At 46.2% G+C, this 15,595-nt stretch overlaps 1 protein-coding gene across 5 annotated transcripts in view; it reads left to right on the top strand.

Annotated features, from left to right (window-relative positions):
• The first annotated feature begins 825 nt into the window (after window positions 1–825).
• Window positions 826–15,595, top strand: part of NCOA3 (nuclear receptor coactivator 3) — an 85,366-nt gene continuing 70,596 nt past the window's right edge. For all 5 annotated transcript variants that reach the window (XM_084775040.1, XM_084775039.1, XM_084775038.1 and 2 more), the window contains exon 1: window positions 826–965. The gene's annotated coding sequence lies outside the window, so the exon portion shown is untranslated. The remainder of the gene's footprint in view (window positions 966–15,595) is intronic.

Raw genomic sequence — 15,595 nt, 5'->3', positions numbered from 1 at the left:
TGTTATTTTGTTTGTTTGTTTTTCAAGACAGAGTTTCTCGGTGTACCTTGGCTCTCCAGGATTTGCTTTGCCGACCAGGCTGGCTTCAAACTCAAAGCGATTCTTTTGCCTCTGCCACCCTGAGTGCTAGGATTAAAGGCATGCACCACCACTACCCGGCAAAGTTTTTTTTTGGTTTTTCAAGGCAAGATTTCATTGTGTAGCTTTGGCTGTCTTGGACTCGCTTTGTAGACCAGGCTGGCCTCGAATTCACAGCGATCGGCCTGCCTCTGCCTCCCGCATCACCGTGTCTGGCGTCTTCGCTTGTTTTATTTTTTCTGTTAGATTCAGGTCATTTATTTTGGTTTGTTTCGGCAAGAACACTACCCTAGGTATCCTTCTGCTCTCTGCATCGCACCCTATCAGGAGACATGTAGTGACAGTTTCGTGTCTCCCAGTTCTCCCCACTGTAATGTAGAATGTTCCCTGGATAAATCACGATGCTTGAGAGACCACACCCGGGGATTGAACATCTTGTGACCCAAAACCCTTTGACTTAGCAGGGCTCCACACCACGGGCTTCAGTTTGCTCGTCTGAAAAGTAAAGACGCCGCCCCCTCAGATGCTGGTCTTGAGGACCGGTGCTTGGTGCACAATGAACACTTCACAGATGTCAGGAATTCCAGGATGGAGACAAGCTAGCCGGGAAACTAACGCAAGACACCAGCTCCAGCTCCCAGGAGGGCTGCTGGGGGCTCAGGCCGCGTTGCCACGCCCCTTGTCGCGCGCACGGCCCCCTGGGACCCGTAGTGCTGGGCGTGGCCACGGAACTACAAATCCCAGCGGTCCCCGCGCCGTGGCTTTAGAGGCAGCAGCCCCAGCTCCTCAGAGCGCCGGCGGCGGCCTCAGCGGAGTCGGTGTCGGCGGCCGGGGCTGAGCTGTGAGTTTCCGATCGAGAGCAGCGTTGGGGAAAATGGCGGCTAGCGGTGAGTAGAGAGAAAGGCGGTGGCGGACGGCAGGCGAGGCCGGCGGCATGGCCTGAGGCGGGGGTCTTCAGGTCCCTAGCAACGCGCGGCGCAGGCGACAGGGATCGGGCTGGTGGCGCTGGGCTCCGGGGCCCGCGCTGAGTCGCAAGGAGTTCGCGGCCGCGGCCTCTGCCGCTGGAGCTCCCCTCGCTGAGTCTCGGGTTGGAGAAGCTCAGCGCAGCCTCCTCTTCCCGCCGGCGCTGCCCGGCGGGGCGGACGCGGGCGGCTCCTCCGGGCAGAAGCTGCGTCTCCCCTGCGAGCGGGCGCGGCGGACACGGAGTCTGCGGTGCGCGCGGGGTGAGTGCGGGGTGTGTGCCTGGCGAGAGCAGGGTCTGTGGTGTGTGTGGAATAGATGTGGGGGTCTACGGGATGTGCCAGGTGTGTGGTGTGAACAGAGAGTCTGCAAGGTGTGTCCAGGGTGGATGCAGGGTGAGTGCGGGGTCTGCAGGGTGGATGCAGGGCGTGTAAGGTGAGGGCGGTGTGCGAGCGAGGTGGTGTGTGCCCGGTGAGTTGGAGGTATGAGGGACGAGTGCGGGGTCTGCGGTCTTGTGTGGGGCGAGGACGAGGTGGATGTGGGTTCCGTGATGTGTATAGTATAGGGTGGACGCTTTGCCTATGAGGAGTTTGAAGTGCTCGTAGCGTGGATGCAGGGTCGGCTGTCTGTGTGGCATGAGTGTGGGGTCTGCTCTCCGAGCGGCGTGGATACGGGCTCTGCTGTGTGGTATTAGCTATCACCGTGATCGCTTCCACCTTCCGAAATATCCAGGCTTGATTCGTTTACTGATTGTGTTTGCAGTAGTTTAAATGAGCCGAGCCGCACAGCCTGTGAGAGAAGTAGGAAGCAGTGCTACTTTGTAGGCAGTTTGAGGGTGTGCAGGGTGGAAAAGTTAACCAGAAGAGCAGCTGGGAGAGGCCAGAGCATCTTAGGCCCACGGAGCAGGATCCTAGGACTCCACACTATATGACACGGAAGGTTGGAGACAGTCTTAAAGTCGAGAAACTTTTTAACTCTTCCCAAATTCAAAGACTTCCTTTTTTTTTTTTTTTTTTTTTTTTTGCAGTTTCTGAGTAGCGCTTCAAAGCCAACTTGTTTTTGTAATTAAGTTTGTGCGGTTAAAAAAAACAAAAAACAAAAAACCAGGAAGGCGAGTCCCTTGTCTGCTACAGGGCCAATTGGACTGAGTGCGACCGACCAGAGGACCCATGTCAGGGTTGCTGTGGTCCGAGATTTAAACGGTTGCGCTCTGATCGTTGGCCAGCTTGTTTCGAGAAAGCCTCAGCATTTGTTTCGGCAGGTTGTTGCAGAAGTGAGAGGCTAGAGCCAGGGATGTATAGCTTCCAGATCTTCAGCAAATACTCCTGTGAACTGACATGGCAATGCAAATCTTTGAGTTTGTGAGCTCTTCGTTCTTTTAAAAAGTTAAGTGACTATCATTTATTTAGAATAGTTTTTTTCTACATTTGACACCCACCTGAAAAGGTATGAAGCACTTAAAAAGGAACCTTTTGCACTCTAGACCCTCCCTGAGGCAGTGACTGTTAGCATATCTTGGAGTGTGTGTGGCTTTGGGACTAAAGACTTTTTTCCCCCCTTGAGACAGGGCTTCTCTGTGTATCCCTGGCTGTCCTGTCCTGGACTTGATTTGTAGACCAGACTGGCTGCTAACTCCAAGCCATCCACCTGCCTCTGCCTTCTGAGTGCTGGGATTAAAGGTGTGCACTACCATGCCTGGCCAAGACTTTAATGTTTTTATTTGAAATAAACCCCAGCTGATATATACTGAAAGCAAGAACAGGGAGAAATGAGGTGGGGGTAGTATTTTTTTTTTTTTTTTTTTTTTTTGCTATCTTAAAACCTTTAGGAGCTGGGAGGCAGAGGCAGGTGGATTGCTGTGAGTTCAAGGCTAGCCTGGTCTACGAAGCGAGTCCAGGATAGCAAAGGCTACACAAAGAAACCTTTTAGGAAAAACTCAACCCAACCCAAACCAAAACACCTGTAGGAGCTGGAGAGATGGCTCAGTGCTTGAGAGTACTGGCTGCTCCACCAGCGGCCCTGGAATTGATTCCTGGCATTCACCAACCATCTGTAGCTCCAGTTCCTGGGGACCCAGTCGCCCTCTTCTGGCCTCTGTGAGCATCAGGCACCCTCCTGGTGCACAGGATTTACATCAATTCAAAGAACAAAACACCCCTCCCCCAATAACTGTTAGAAAGACTTTTTTTTTCTTTCTTTCTTTGAGACAGGGTTTCTCTGTCCTTGGCTGAGCTGAATTCCCTTTGTAGACTGGCTGGCCTCGAACTCACAGCAATCCCCCTGCCTCTGCCTCTGAGTGCTGGGATTAAAGGCAAGCACCACCACGCCCTGCTCCAGAAAGACCCTTTTGAATTTAGTGCTTCTGTTGTTTGCTGTACTAAAACCCTTAAAGAAATAGTAGTTGGTGGGATACAGAACCCTGAGGCTTGATTGTAAGAGGAAGCCTCTGCTTGTGACAGGTAAACCGATACCCGGCCACTGTAGCTCCTGTGTCAACTGGAGCTGGCTTCAGGTTCTGAATGTAAATGAGCAGCAATCTAAACAGCCCGTGATCCTAAATTACAGGGTATTTTATATGTTGATAGAAAAGACTTAATTGTCCAATCAGCATTAAAAAACAAAAAGGCACATGCTAGCTTTTGGCATATGGAAAGAAGTACATTTTATAGTTGGGAATTGTGGACAAAAGTGGGAGGCCGTAACTGTAAGCCGTTACAGAGTATCAGAAAACATCCTTTAAGTAAAGAGCTCTTCACAGTACACACTTCAGCATATACTCAACAAGCTTTTCTTTTCTTTGTTTCTTTCTTTTTTTTTTTTTCTTTTTTGAGTCAGGGTTTCTCTGTGTTATCTTGGCTATCCTGGACTCTTTTGCAGACCAGGCCCGCCTTGAACTCACAGAGATCCACTTGCCTCTTCCTCCCAAGTGCTGGGATTAAAGGCATGCGCCACCACGCCCGGCACTCTTCTTTCTTTTCTTTTCTTTTTTTTTGTTTTTTTGTTTTTTTGTTTTTCGAGACAGGGTTTCTCTGTGTAGCCTTGGCCATCCTGGACTCACTTTGTAGACCAGGCTGGCCTCGAACTCACAGCAATCCGCCTGCCTCTGCCTCCCGAGTGCTGGGATTAAAGGCATGCGCCACCACGCCCGGCTTTCTTCTTTCTTTTCTTAAAGATTATTTTATTTATGTGTATTTTGCCTGCATGTACAGGCTTATTGCCTGAAAAGGTCAGAAGAGGGTGTCAGATCCCCTGGAATTGGATTTAAGGATGGTTTGTGAGCTGGGCATGGTACCTTTAATCCCAACACTCAGAGAGACAGAGGCAGGCAGATCTATGAGTTTGAGGCCAGCCTGGTCTACATATTGAGTTCCAGGACAGCCAGGACTCCGCAGAGAAACCTTGTCTCGAAAAACCAAAGCAAACAAACAAATGAAATATGTTTGAGTCACCATGAGGCTGTTGGGTGCTCTGCAGGGATAGCCAGTGCTCTTAATCTCCAGCCCCCCAAATTTACACTGCCGGGTATTTTGTCTGCCTTTGTTGCTTTGTTGTTGCACTACATCTGTGCCAGAGGTCTGTACAGGCCAGCAGAGGGTGTTAGAGTCCCTGGAACTGAGTTATGCATAGTGAGCTTCACTGCAGATGCTGGGATTTGAACCCTAGTCCTCTGAGAGTGTAAAAAGTGCTTTTAACCACTGAGCCATCTCTCTAGCCCCTGTATATTTGTGTGTGTATGTGGGTTGTTTTGTTTTTTGTTTGTTTTCCGAGACAGGGTTTCTCAGTGTTAGCCATGGCTGTCCTGGACTCACTTTGTAGACCAGGCTGGCCTCGAACTCAGTGATCTGCCTGCCTCTGCCTCCCAAGTGCTGGGATTAATTAGGCGTGCGCTACTACTGCCAAGGCATCTTTTATTTTTTTTGTAAGTCTCTGAATCACTGAATCAATTAGTTTAGGATGGCATCTAGATCTGTAGCCTAGGTTGGCTTTGATTGAGCTCAGCCTCCTCCTTCAGCCTCTCCAGTGAGAATGTAGGCATATTCCACTTTGTTTTCCTAGGATGGTTTTTAAAAAATTACTACAGGGAGCCGGGCGTGGTGGCGCACGCCTTTAATCCCAGCACTTGGGAGGCAGAGGCAGGTGGATCGCTGTGAGTTCGAGGCCAGCCTGGTTTACAAAGCGAGTCCAGGACAGCCAAGGCTAACACAGAGAGACCCTGTCTTGAAAAACAAAACAACAACAACAACAACAACAAAATTACTACAGGGGAGTTAGAGAGATGGCTCAGTGGTTAAGAGTACTTGCAGCTTTTTCAGAGGACCCAGGTTTGGTTCTCAGTACTCCCATGGCAGCTCACAACCTACTGAAACTTCAGCTCTGTGGCATCCAGTGCTTTGTGTTCCCCAGGCTGCTGCACACGCTGCCCATACATACATACACACAACAGTCATGCATATAAAATTAAAATAAATAATATTTTCTAAACTACAAACAGTTCATTAAAATTATTTAATGGGAGCCGGAGAGGTAACCTGGTGGTTAAGAGAACTTGCAGTTTTACCAGAGGACTTGAGTTTGGTTCCCAGCACCCACAAGGCAGCTCACTGATCTGCCGCTTTAGTTCCCAGTGATCTGATGCTCTCTTCTGGCCTCTGTGTCTCTTTCATGCATGTGGTAGATATAAAGTCATGTAGGCACAAAGACATTTGGAAATAATCTTAGGAAATCCCCCAGGAATGATAGTAGAGCTAGGTTATTAGGGATTATATTAAATAATTTCTGACATTTTAAAATACAAAGTTTAATTTTATAAATTTTTGTTTGTTTGCTTGCTTGTTTTTCAAGACAGGGTCTTTCTGTGTTAGCCTTGGTTATCCTGGACCAGGCTGGCCTCGAACTCATAGTGATCCGCCTGCCTCTGCCTCCCTAGTGCTGGGATTATAAAGGTGTGCGCTACTATGCCTGGCAGTTTTATAAAATTTTATAAGTATCTGCCTGTATATATGTCTGTGAACACTCTATGTGTGCTTGGTACCTGAGGAGGGTTCTGATCCCCTGGGACTGGAGTTAGAGACAGTTGTGAGCTCCCATGTGGTCACTTGGATCTGTGGGTCTTCTTGCACTCTTAACCCTTGAGCCATTTCTCCAGCCCCATGCCCACATTATTTTGAATGCAAATCCATGCTGTATAACTGATCCACATTCCTAGTCAATTTAATTACACTTTGAAAGTGATCTTAGGGTGCATTTTCCCTAGCATAAAATTTTCTTTAGGGCACCTCCACCCTCTTAGTAAATATGAACTCATTTGTAAGGAAGGAGTGCATGTGGTGCCCTGGATCCCCTTTCTGGGAGATTTGTGAACCCAATACTCCTTTGAGATATATATGACGTCTTATTTTTCTTTTTGGGTGCTGGGACCCAAAGGAACCCCAAGGAAAGGCCTTATGCATGCTAGGCAAATGCTCTGCCTCTGAACTGTATCCCCAGTCCATTAATGCCTTCTTTATATCCCCCTCCCCCTTAGAATATAGGCCAGAGTAGCTTTCAACTCACATCTGTGGGCCTCTTCCCTATTATATGTGTGTGGGTGTGCACCTATCATGGCCCAGCACTAATGCCTCCCCCCCCCACCCCCCAGACAGGGTTTCTCTGTGTAGCTGTGGCTCTTCTAGACTCACTTTGTAGACCAGGCTGGCCTTGAACTCACAGTGATCTGCCTGCCTCTGCCTCCTGAGTGCTAGGATTAAAGGTGTGTGCCACCACCGCCTGGCACTAATACCTTCTTGACCCATGTTTTTATTTGCATTTTTTCTTTCTTTTTTTTTCCCCCCTGAAATATGTGTGGTCTTAACTGCATAGTCCTGGTTGTCCTGTAACTCACTGTGTAGACCAGGCTGGCAAAGACCAGAAGTACCTCTCCTGCCTCTGCCTCACTAACGCTGGAGTAAAATAACAACTTATTTAAAAATTATTTTATTAATTTATGTGTGTGAATATTTTGTCTCCATGCACGTATATGTTCCACTGTGCCTGCTGAGGTTAGAAGCGTGTGCTTGGTCCTTTGGAACTGGAGTTACAGGTGGCTGTACCACCGTGTGGGTGCTGGGTGTGGTGCTGGGAAGTGAACCCAGGTGCTCTGCAAGAGCAACAGGTGCTCTTAACCTTTGAGACAACTCTCCAGCCCCAACAACTAAGTTTTTTTTAAACGTTTGTGCGGTGTGTGCATGTGTCTATACCTGTGGGTTCATGTGTACCACTTAATATGTGCCAGGAAGCTCATTTTGGTTCATTGAAAAAAAATAAGGTCTCTTGTTATGTTGGGGACATTCTACCAATGAAAGTGTTACTTAGAAAATCCAGTCTTGTGCCGGGCGTGGTGGCGTACGCCTTTAATCCCAGCACTCGGGAGGCAGAGGCAGGCGGATTGCTGTGAGTTCGAGGCCAGCCTAGTCTTCAAAGAGAGTCCAGGAGAAAATCCAGTCTTGGGCCAGAGAGATGTCCAGTAGGTGAAGGTGCTTGGGCAACCTGAGAGCCTGAGTCCATTTCCTGCATCTCATTAATAGATCAGTCACACAGCACATCCCCATCTATTCTTTTGTGCCACAGCTGTATGATTCTAGAATAGTTGCTACTAAGTTAGAAACACTGTTTGAGTATAATTTAAAAGTATCTTTTAGTTTGGGTAATAGGGTTAGATGACACAACATGTCCTGTCCCTAATTGGTTGTTGATGTAAGTGGCTTTAGGGTTTCTTTTTGCATTTTAAAACTCTATAATTTTAATTCTGGGCCAGAGGATGTAGTTTTGAAACTTTTAATTTGTTGCAAGTAAGAATGACTATTGCTTCCAGTGGCAGTTTGTCCACATAGCAAATTGGCCACAATTTAATACCCTCCTTACTCTGCTAATGCATCCTGAGATTGGAAAAACAAGAGTTGTTTCCCTCCATTGAGCAAGGGTTAGCTGCCCCAGCTGGGATTGTGCTGCTAGACAGACATAGTAGTGTGGTGCAGGCTCTTTGCTATATTGACTGGCTAGGGCTCTGGGAGCCAAACATTAGCACTGGAGAGGAGTGTTCGATTTTTCTCATAATAAACGGAAAGGATGTGACTGTTTAGGCTGCAGGGAATTTTGAGGTGGAGTGCTGCATGGAAATGTGGCTCTCTGAGTGCCTTCTAGGATGGGAACACTGAGCAGTTAGAGTGGAGGAGGGGCTCTGGACTCGCAGCTGCCTTAGTTAATGTTTGTTAGGTAAATATATATCCATTGTTTTCTGTGACGATTGCTGGGGATTCTTTTGGCTAACCTGTTGGCTAACAGCTAACCTGTTTTCAGTCCCCCAATAAATGATGGAATTGACTTGATTTAATCACCTTTCCTTTTCCTATCTCGTTGGGAAGTGGTTAAAGAACAGGAAAATGGCCAGAAGATGCTCTGCAGGAGTGAGACCAGCTCACCACACACTAGATAATCTTCTTAGCCTGAGAATGCAGTTGTCAATTTGTCAGCATTCATTTAGCTTGGTAGGAATTGCTGTCTAGGTCAGTTTACAGTGGGGCAGTAATAAAGGCATATTTAACTAACCACCCCTTCGTGTGAGGGGTGAGCTGCACTGTAATGTCGAATGGAATGGTGGGAAGGGAATCCTGGCCTGGGCTGCCCTGCCGCCCTGAGTTGGAGTGAGATGGCCGCGGGATGGGAAGGGCCGCAGAAGTCCTCCCTCTTCTCAGGTGGTTGAGCCTGGTGGTTGGTCAAATCTTAGCTGTTTAGGTTGAATCCCTTTGCACTAAACTCCAGGGCACTAGTTGCATTATTTTGTTTTACTAGAGGGAGGATTTATTAGATGTTGTTGGTCCCTTTGTTTTGCTAGATGTATAAAACAATACTGGAAAATTTGTTTACCAGTTGGACATGTGGTTACTCACAAACCTTCCCTTCCATTTTTTTAATGCTTTTGGACAAAGGGCAAAGAACCCAGGGTCTGCTGGGGAGATAATTAACCATCTGTATTTGAGTCTCTTCACTGGGCTAGCTCAGCAATCTAGTAAGATTTTACTGAGGGCTCCACATTTAAATGTGATCGGAGGAAACGAGAGACTCTTGGTTGTCAGGTGATTGCTGGTAGTCTTAACGTCTTTAAGAAAGGGGGACATCGTGGCCCTTTTCATAGTTTGAAACACTTAGGTCTCTCAATATGGTAGTTTTTCCTCCCTTTTAAGATTTGATGGTGATATTTTAGTCTCTTATGTTGACAATTTTGTTTTTCCCCAGAAACTGGTTTAATTTAGCTATGAGAAAAAGTCTCTCCGGTGTCTAGACAGTGTGCTTTCCCTCCTGTTATGTACATTTCACTGGCTTTTTACCAAACTTAAGCTATTTGTAGCTCACCATACCCACCAAGGCTGGCGACTTTTAGTTTGCTTAGAGTTTTGGTTGGTGCAGCAAGACATTTTTTGAAGCCATTCTTTTCAGTAGATGGTCCATGAAGGAGGGAAATCTGAAAGAGGGAATTTCAAAGCAACCCAAGCAGCGATTGAAAGTCCTCTGGTCTTGAGAATAATGACTGGCGGCCAGGCAGGAAGCCTGCAGCTGTGTTGTGGCATTGTTCCTCCATCTTTGGCATGTAAGACTTTCAGTACAATAGAGGAGAAAGCCTGGGGAGGGAGAGAAAGGCATTGCTAGAAAAAGGGGAACTTTCAGGGTGAATACTCTGTTTAACTGAAACCCAAGACTAAATTATTTTACTTAAGAGCAATTGTTTCTCATAATCTGTCCTAAACTGACGTTTTTATAATGAAAGTTAACTGCTATTGGAAGAGCAGCAGGGTCCTTTACTCAGTTTCAAAACAGCTGAAAAAGATACATGCAAGAAAGCCTGAAGTGTTTTTCCCTCTTCTGCTATCTGGGCAATAGTTTGTTACTTTGAGGAGAGTTCTGGTGGTGAAGAGTTCAATACTTCGTAAGTTTGGGGAGTCTCTCTCTAGGGCTGTCTTATTTTGTTTTTGTTTGCAACCGGGCCTCCTGTGTTACTGATGCGGCTTGGAATTCAGACTTCGTACTTGAGCCTCCCTTTTGACATGGCATAGGGACACTCTGCCAGGCTTCTTGTTTTTATTTTCTTTATTTGAGACAGGGTCTTGCTAAGGCCTGGTACTTGCTATATAGATGAGTAGGTGGGCTCCACCTTGTGACTGTCCTGCCTCTGCCTCCCAAATGCTGGGATTGCAAATGCACACCACCAACTCCTCACTTTCAGCTCTTCTAGTCAGATGATGCAGATGTGGCCACTGCTTTCAGTGCTGACTTAAGGATGACGATTTCCCAACAAGTTGTGGATTTATATGGTGTGTGCTGTCCCGTGGGGGGAGCTGGCCGTGTGAGAGGACAGAGGTTCTAACACTTGATTGTCAACTAGCGAAGTAATTACTGAATTAAAGTTATGCCTATGCCTATGGCCTATGTATTCTGTTTCCTGACTAAAACTTGGCAGTGTGAGTTGGAAATGGTTGAGAGTCTAGCTAATAGTTTTCCTGTAGATTGTACCTTTTTTGTTTTTTTGCTTTTGGTTTTCTGAGGCGGGTTTCTCTTGTAGTTCTGGCTGTCCTTGAGTGGCTTCTTAGACCAGGCTTCAAACTCACAGAGATCCACCTGCCTCTGCCTCTGCCTCTGCCTCCTGAGTGCTGAGATTAAAGGCATCCACCACCATGCCCTGCTATGTCTTTTTAAAACAAAAAAAATTTAATTTCATGTACATTGGCCTGAGGGTGTCAGAGCCATTGGATTTAGAGTTACAGTTTGAGCTACCACGTGGGTTCTGGGAATTGAACCCCCCACCCCAGGAACAGCCACTGCTCTTAACTGCTGAGCTCTCTTTCCAGCCCCACACAGGTTGTGTCTTTATGTATCCTCTGTTCCAAGTTTGTTTCTCTGTTTCTTTTTGTTTGTTTGTTTGTGTTTTGTTTTTCTAGACAGGGTTTCTTTGTGTAGTCCAGGCTGGCTCATTTATTTGACTAGTTGTAGGGGTTTTTTTTTGTTTTTTGTTTTTTTGTTTTTTGTTTTTGATAGGGTCTATGTAGTCCTGGAACCCCAGACCAGCCTGGCTTTGATCTACTTGCCTGTACCTCCCTACTGTAGTTGTGTTTAATGACACAACTCTTGTCCCAGCCAAAGTTTCCCTTGCTGTTGGAGCCTGAGTTTGACAGAAACTAGGAAAGTCTAATTCCAGTACAGGACAGCTCCCCACATCTTGCCTCCTGGAGGGTCAGTGGTGTTCTCTTCCTATGACTGAGCAGAGTATACCATGTTAAATTGACTCACGTGTCTGTAGATTTTGCCATTAGTAGATGTGGCTGTGTAAAGTTGGAAAGTAGTTTCCGGGGTCTGGTGTGGGGGCTTATGCCTGAGAGGTTGAGGCAGGAGGATCATCAAAATTTGAGGCAAGCCTAAGCTGTAGATTAAAATCCTGTTTTGATAAACAAAACTAATTCTAACATAAGTAGGCCCTCCATGACTGAAGGAAGCTGATCTGAGCCTGGGAGCTCAGCCCTGGAGGCTGAAGAGGGGTCTGATCTTGAGAGCACACGAGCCTGGTTCTCAGCGCCCACTCCTGGCAGCTGACAGCTACTGTAACTCCAGCTGCAGGGCATCTTCCTCAGCTCTTTTTTGCTTTTCTATTCTGTCTTTGTGGGTACTCACATACATGAACATACACAGGCACACACAGAAAGAAAACAAGTGAGGTAAAATTAAACTTAACAAGCTAAGGGAAAAGGCTGAGGCAGGAGGATCTTTAGTTCAAGGTCAGCCTGGGATGCTGCTAACTAAGATCATGTCTGAGGGCCTGGTGAGGCGGCTCAGTGCACTTGCTGCTGGCTGCCAAGTCTGATGACGACCCACATGGTGGAAGGAGAGAACTGACGTCAGCAAGTTATCCTTTGACCTCCATGTGCCTGCAGTGGAGTCCATCTGTCTGTCTCAAATTAAGTAAACAATAGAAAGGAAGGAAGAAGGAAGAAGGAAGGAAAGAAAGAAGACCCTGCCTGAAAAAACAAACAAACAAACAAACTAACAACAAAACAAAACCAAACCACATGTAGCTTAGTGTATTGTACTTTGCCTGTCAACTTCAAGGTCTTGAGTTTGATTTTTCAATTCTCCTACCGAACCTCCAAATTTAAAAAGATATTTTTTATTGTGCTCTATCTGCATGTGCACTTGTATGGCAGATAGGACATCAGATTCCAAGTATAGCGAGCCACCATGTGGTTGCTGGGAATTGAACTCAGGGCCTTTGGAAGAGCAGACAGTGCTCTTATCCACTGAGGCATGTCTCCAGTGCCCCCCCCCCTTTCTTTTTTTTGATTTTTAGAGATATGGTTTTTCCATGTAGCCCTGGCTTTCCTGGACTCACTTTGTAGACCAAGCTGGCCATGAACTCACAGAAATCTGCCTGCCTCTGCCTCCCAGAGTGCTGGGATCAAAGATTTCCACCTTTAAAATTTTTTTTGGTTTTTCGAGACAGGTTTTCGCTGTGTAGCCTTGGCTGTCCTGTACTCACTTTATAGACCAGTCTGGCCTCAAACTGGCAGGGCTCCACCCACCTCTGCCTCCTGGAGTGCTGGGATTAAAGGGGTGTGCCATCACGCCATCACACCTGGTCCAAAGATTTCCACTTTTATAGATACAGTTTCAAGTAGTTTTAATTAAAGAAAGAATTTTTTTTCCCTAGACATCAGTTTCTTTGGCCACCCACTCACTGAGATCCACCTGCCTCTGCCTCCCAGTGTGCTGGGATTATAGGTATGAGCCACCAAGTCCAGCTAGGTAAAAATTTTTTAGGAGTGTATTTGTTTATCTATATGTATGTGCATGCCTGGTGCCCCGAAAGGCCAGAATAGGAAATCAGATTCCTTAGAACTGGAGTTAGAAACAGTGTGAGGTACCATGTAGGTTTTGGTACTGATCCTAGGTCTTCTCAAGAGGAACCAGGGCTCTCAACAGTTGACCATCTCTCCAGTCCGTAAAGCCAGCAGTTTTGTTGGATTTTTTTTCAAACTTACATTAGGAATTTTATTTATTTTATTAATTTATTCTTGTTACATCTCAATGGTTATCCAATCCCTTGTATCCTCCCATTCTTCCCTCCCTCCCATTTTCCCCTTACTCCCCTTTTGTTGGATGTTTTACAAATAGTTTCTTGGAGTCTATGGCCTGCCTAATAAAATCACTTTTTGGAAGGGCTAAATCAATTTATTAACTTTTTTCTTTTTGAATTTTATTTTCTCTCTCTCTCTCTCTCTCTCTCTCTCTCTCTCTCTCTCTCCCTCTCCCTCTCTCCCTCCCTCTCCCTCCATCTTCCTTTCCCTCTCTCTCCCTCCCTCTTCCTTTCCCTCTCTCTCCCTCCCTCTTCCTTTCCCTCTCTCTCCTTCTCTCCCACACTCCTACGCCCATACATTTTATTTTGACTGTCTTGCTGTATAATAGCCCAGGCTGCAGTGAAACTTGTCATGTAGACCAAGCTGACCTTGAACTCAAGATCCCTATGCCTCAGAGCTGGTTTTACAGGTGTTTATTAACATACCTGACTCTATGCAGCTCTCCTTTTTGGGCATGCTTCTGTGTTTGTTTTCTTTCAGCATATGTCTTCATCTCAGGCCCTCATAGTCTAGATTATTGATGTCTTGAAATCAGAAAGAACGAATCTTCCACCTTTATTCTTTCAAACTGTTTTGTGTTGTGTTTTTGTTTGTTTTTTGTTTTTTCGAGACAGGGTTTCTCTGTGTAGCCTTGGCTGTCCTGTACTTGCTTTGTAGACCAGGCTGGCCTTGAACTCATGGCAATCCACCTGCCTCTGCTTCCTGAGTGCTGGGATTAAAGGCGTGGGATTAAACACATGCCCGGCTTGTGTTGTGTTTTTAAAGATTCTTTTGCACTCCATACAGTTTCAGACTGGATTGGAGATGCCCAGCATCTTCAAGACCCTGAGTTCAACCCCCAGGACCAAAGAAACTGCGTACAGTGGCATTGTATTGTCCCAGTGTTTTGGGAGGTGGAGGCAAGAGGATCAACGATTCAGGGTCATCCTTGGCTACATTGTGAGCTTTAGGGTAGCCCTGTTGCCCTGGTTGGTCTTCATTTCACAGTGATCAGCCTTCTGTCTCCTGAGTGCTGGGATTGAAGACGTCTGGCAACTGCTAGGTGGTGATAGGTGTTTGTAATCTCAGCCTTTAGGCAGGAGGATCAGGAGTTCAAGGTTATTCCTGTCTGTATAGTAAGTTTGAGGTCGGCTTGGAATTATGTGAGACCTTCTATCTCAAAACAACACCCTCCCTCTCCAAACTAAACCCAAACACACAACAAAAAAAAAAAGTGATTAAGCCGGGCATGGTGGCGTACGCGGGAGGCAGAGGCAGGCGGATCGCTGTGAGTTCGAGGCCAGCTTGGTCTACAAAGTGAGTCCAGAACAGCCAGGGATGTTACACAGAGAGACCCTGTCTCAAAAGACACCCCCTCCCCCCCAAAAAAAGTGATTAAAATAGGTTGTTCTATCTGTTTGTGTGTCTATCTACCCATCTATCCATCCTAAGATAAGGGTGGATAAGATAAGATAAAGATAAACTAGACCTCTATATCATTTAGGCTGGCCTGGATGGAAATGGGGCCTTTTGAGTAACTTGTTGCTAGTGTATAGAAACGTGTGTGTGTGCATATGTGTATATGTGTGTATTTATCAAATACCTTATGATTATATCAAACTTATCCATCTTAGTTGCTTTTATGTAGTTTGTTTAGGAGTATATATTATCTCTTGTCATTTATCATCAACTCTCTCAACCCTGAGTGATGGCACCTTGCTGTGAATCTTAAACTGGGCGAGAGCTTTCCTGTCTAACTAGCCTGCCTTTGAACCGCTGTTGTGCTTCAGAGTTTGCGGGTTGCAGGTGTGCTCCCTGGGCTGATGGGCTTTGGCCCAGCACAGCCTTGTCCCTTTATAATTTCTCTCTATGTGGTGGCATTGCTGGTGGTTGTTGAACAAAGGCTGTGGTGCAGGCCAGTGCTGTGCCTCCAAGCAGCACTCTTAGCCCAGGCTGTGCCACCCTCGGCGCCGGGATTCCTACCGTTTGTAGACTAGTTCTGTCTATTGCCAAGTATTCTGTGTATATGGCATTGCCTGTTTACCATTCAAGCACCATTTTATTGTCCCTAACTGTCGGCTGTTATGAATAATGCTACTGTAAACATTTGAACACAAGTTTGAGTGGGAACATACGGCTTTATTTTCTGGGAGGTAGGATTGTTGCTCCTTAATGTATGTTTAGCTATTTAAGAAACTATGAAACTGTTTGCAGAAGAGGCTATACCATTGTATAGCCTGGTCCAATCTTACATCCTCACCAGTACTTTATTAATACTTGTTTATTAAGCTGTAGCCGTTCTGGTGGATGTGTAGTGGGAATCTTACTGTAGTTTTCATTTAAGATTAATTTTACTTTCTGTGAATTACTTCGCTCTTTAAATTTTTGTTTGTTTTTCTTTTTTGGTTTTGTTGTGTAATAGC

Source organism: Acomys minous, assembly GCF_964271855.1.
Source record: "Acomys minous genome assembly, chromosome: 3".
Classification (NCBI taxonomy): Eukaryota; Metazoa; Chordata; class Mammalia; order Rodentia; family Muridae; genus Acomys; species Acomys minous.
This window is presented reverse-complemented; position numbering and strand designations above follow the sequence as displayed.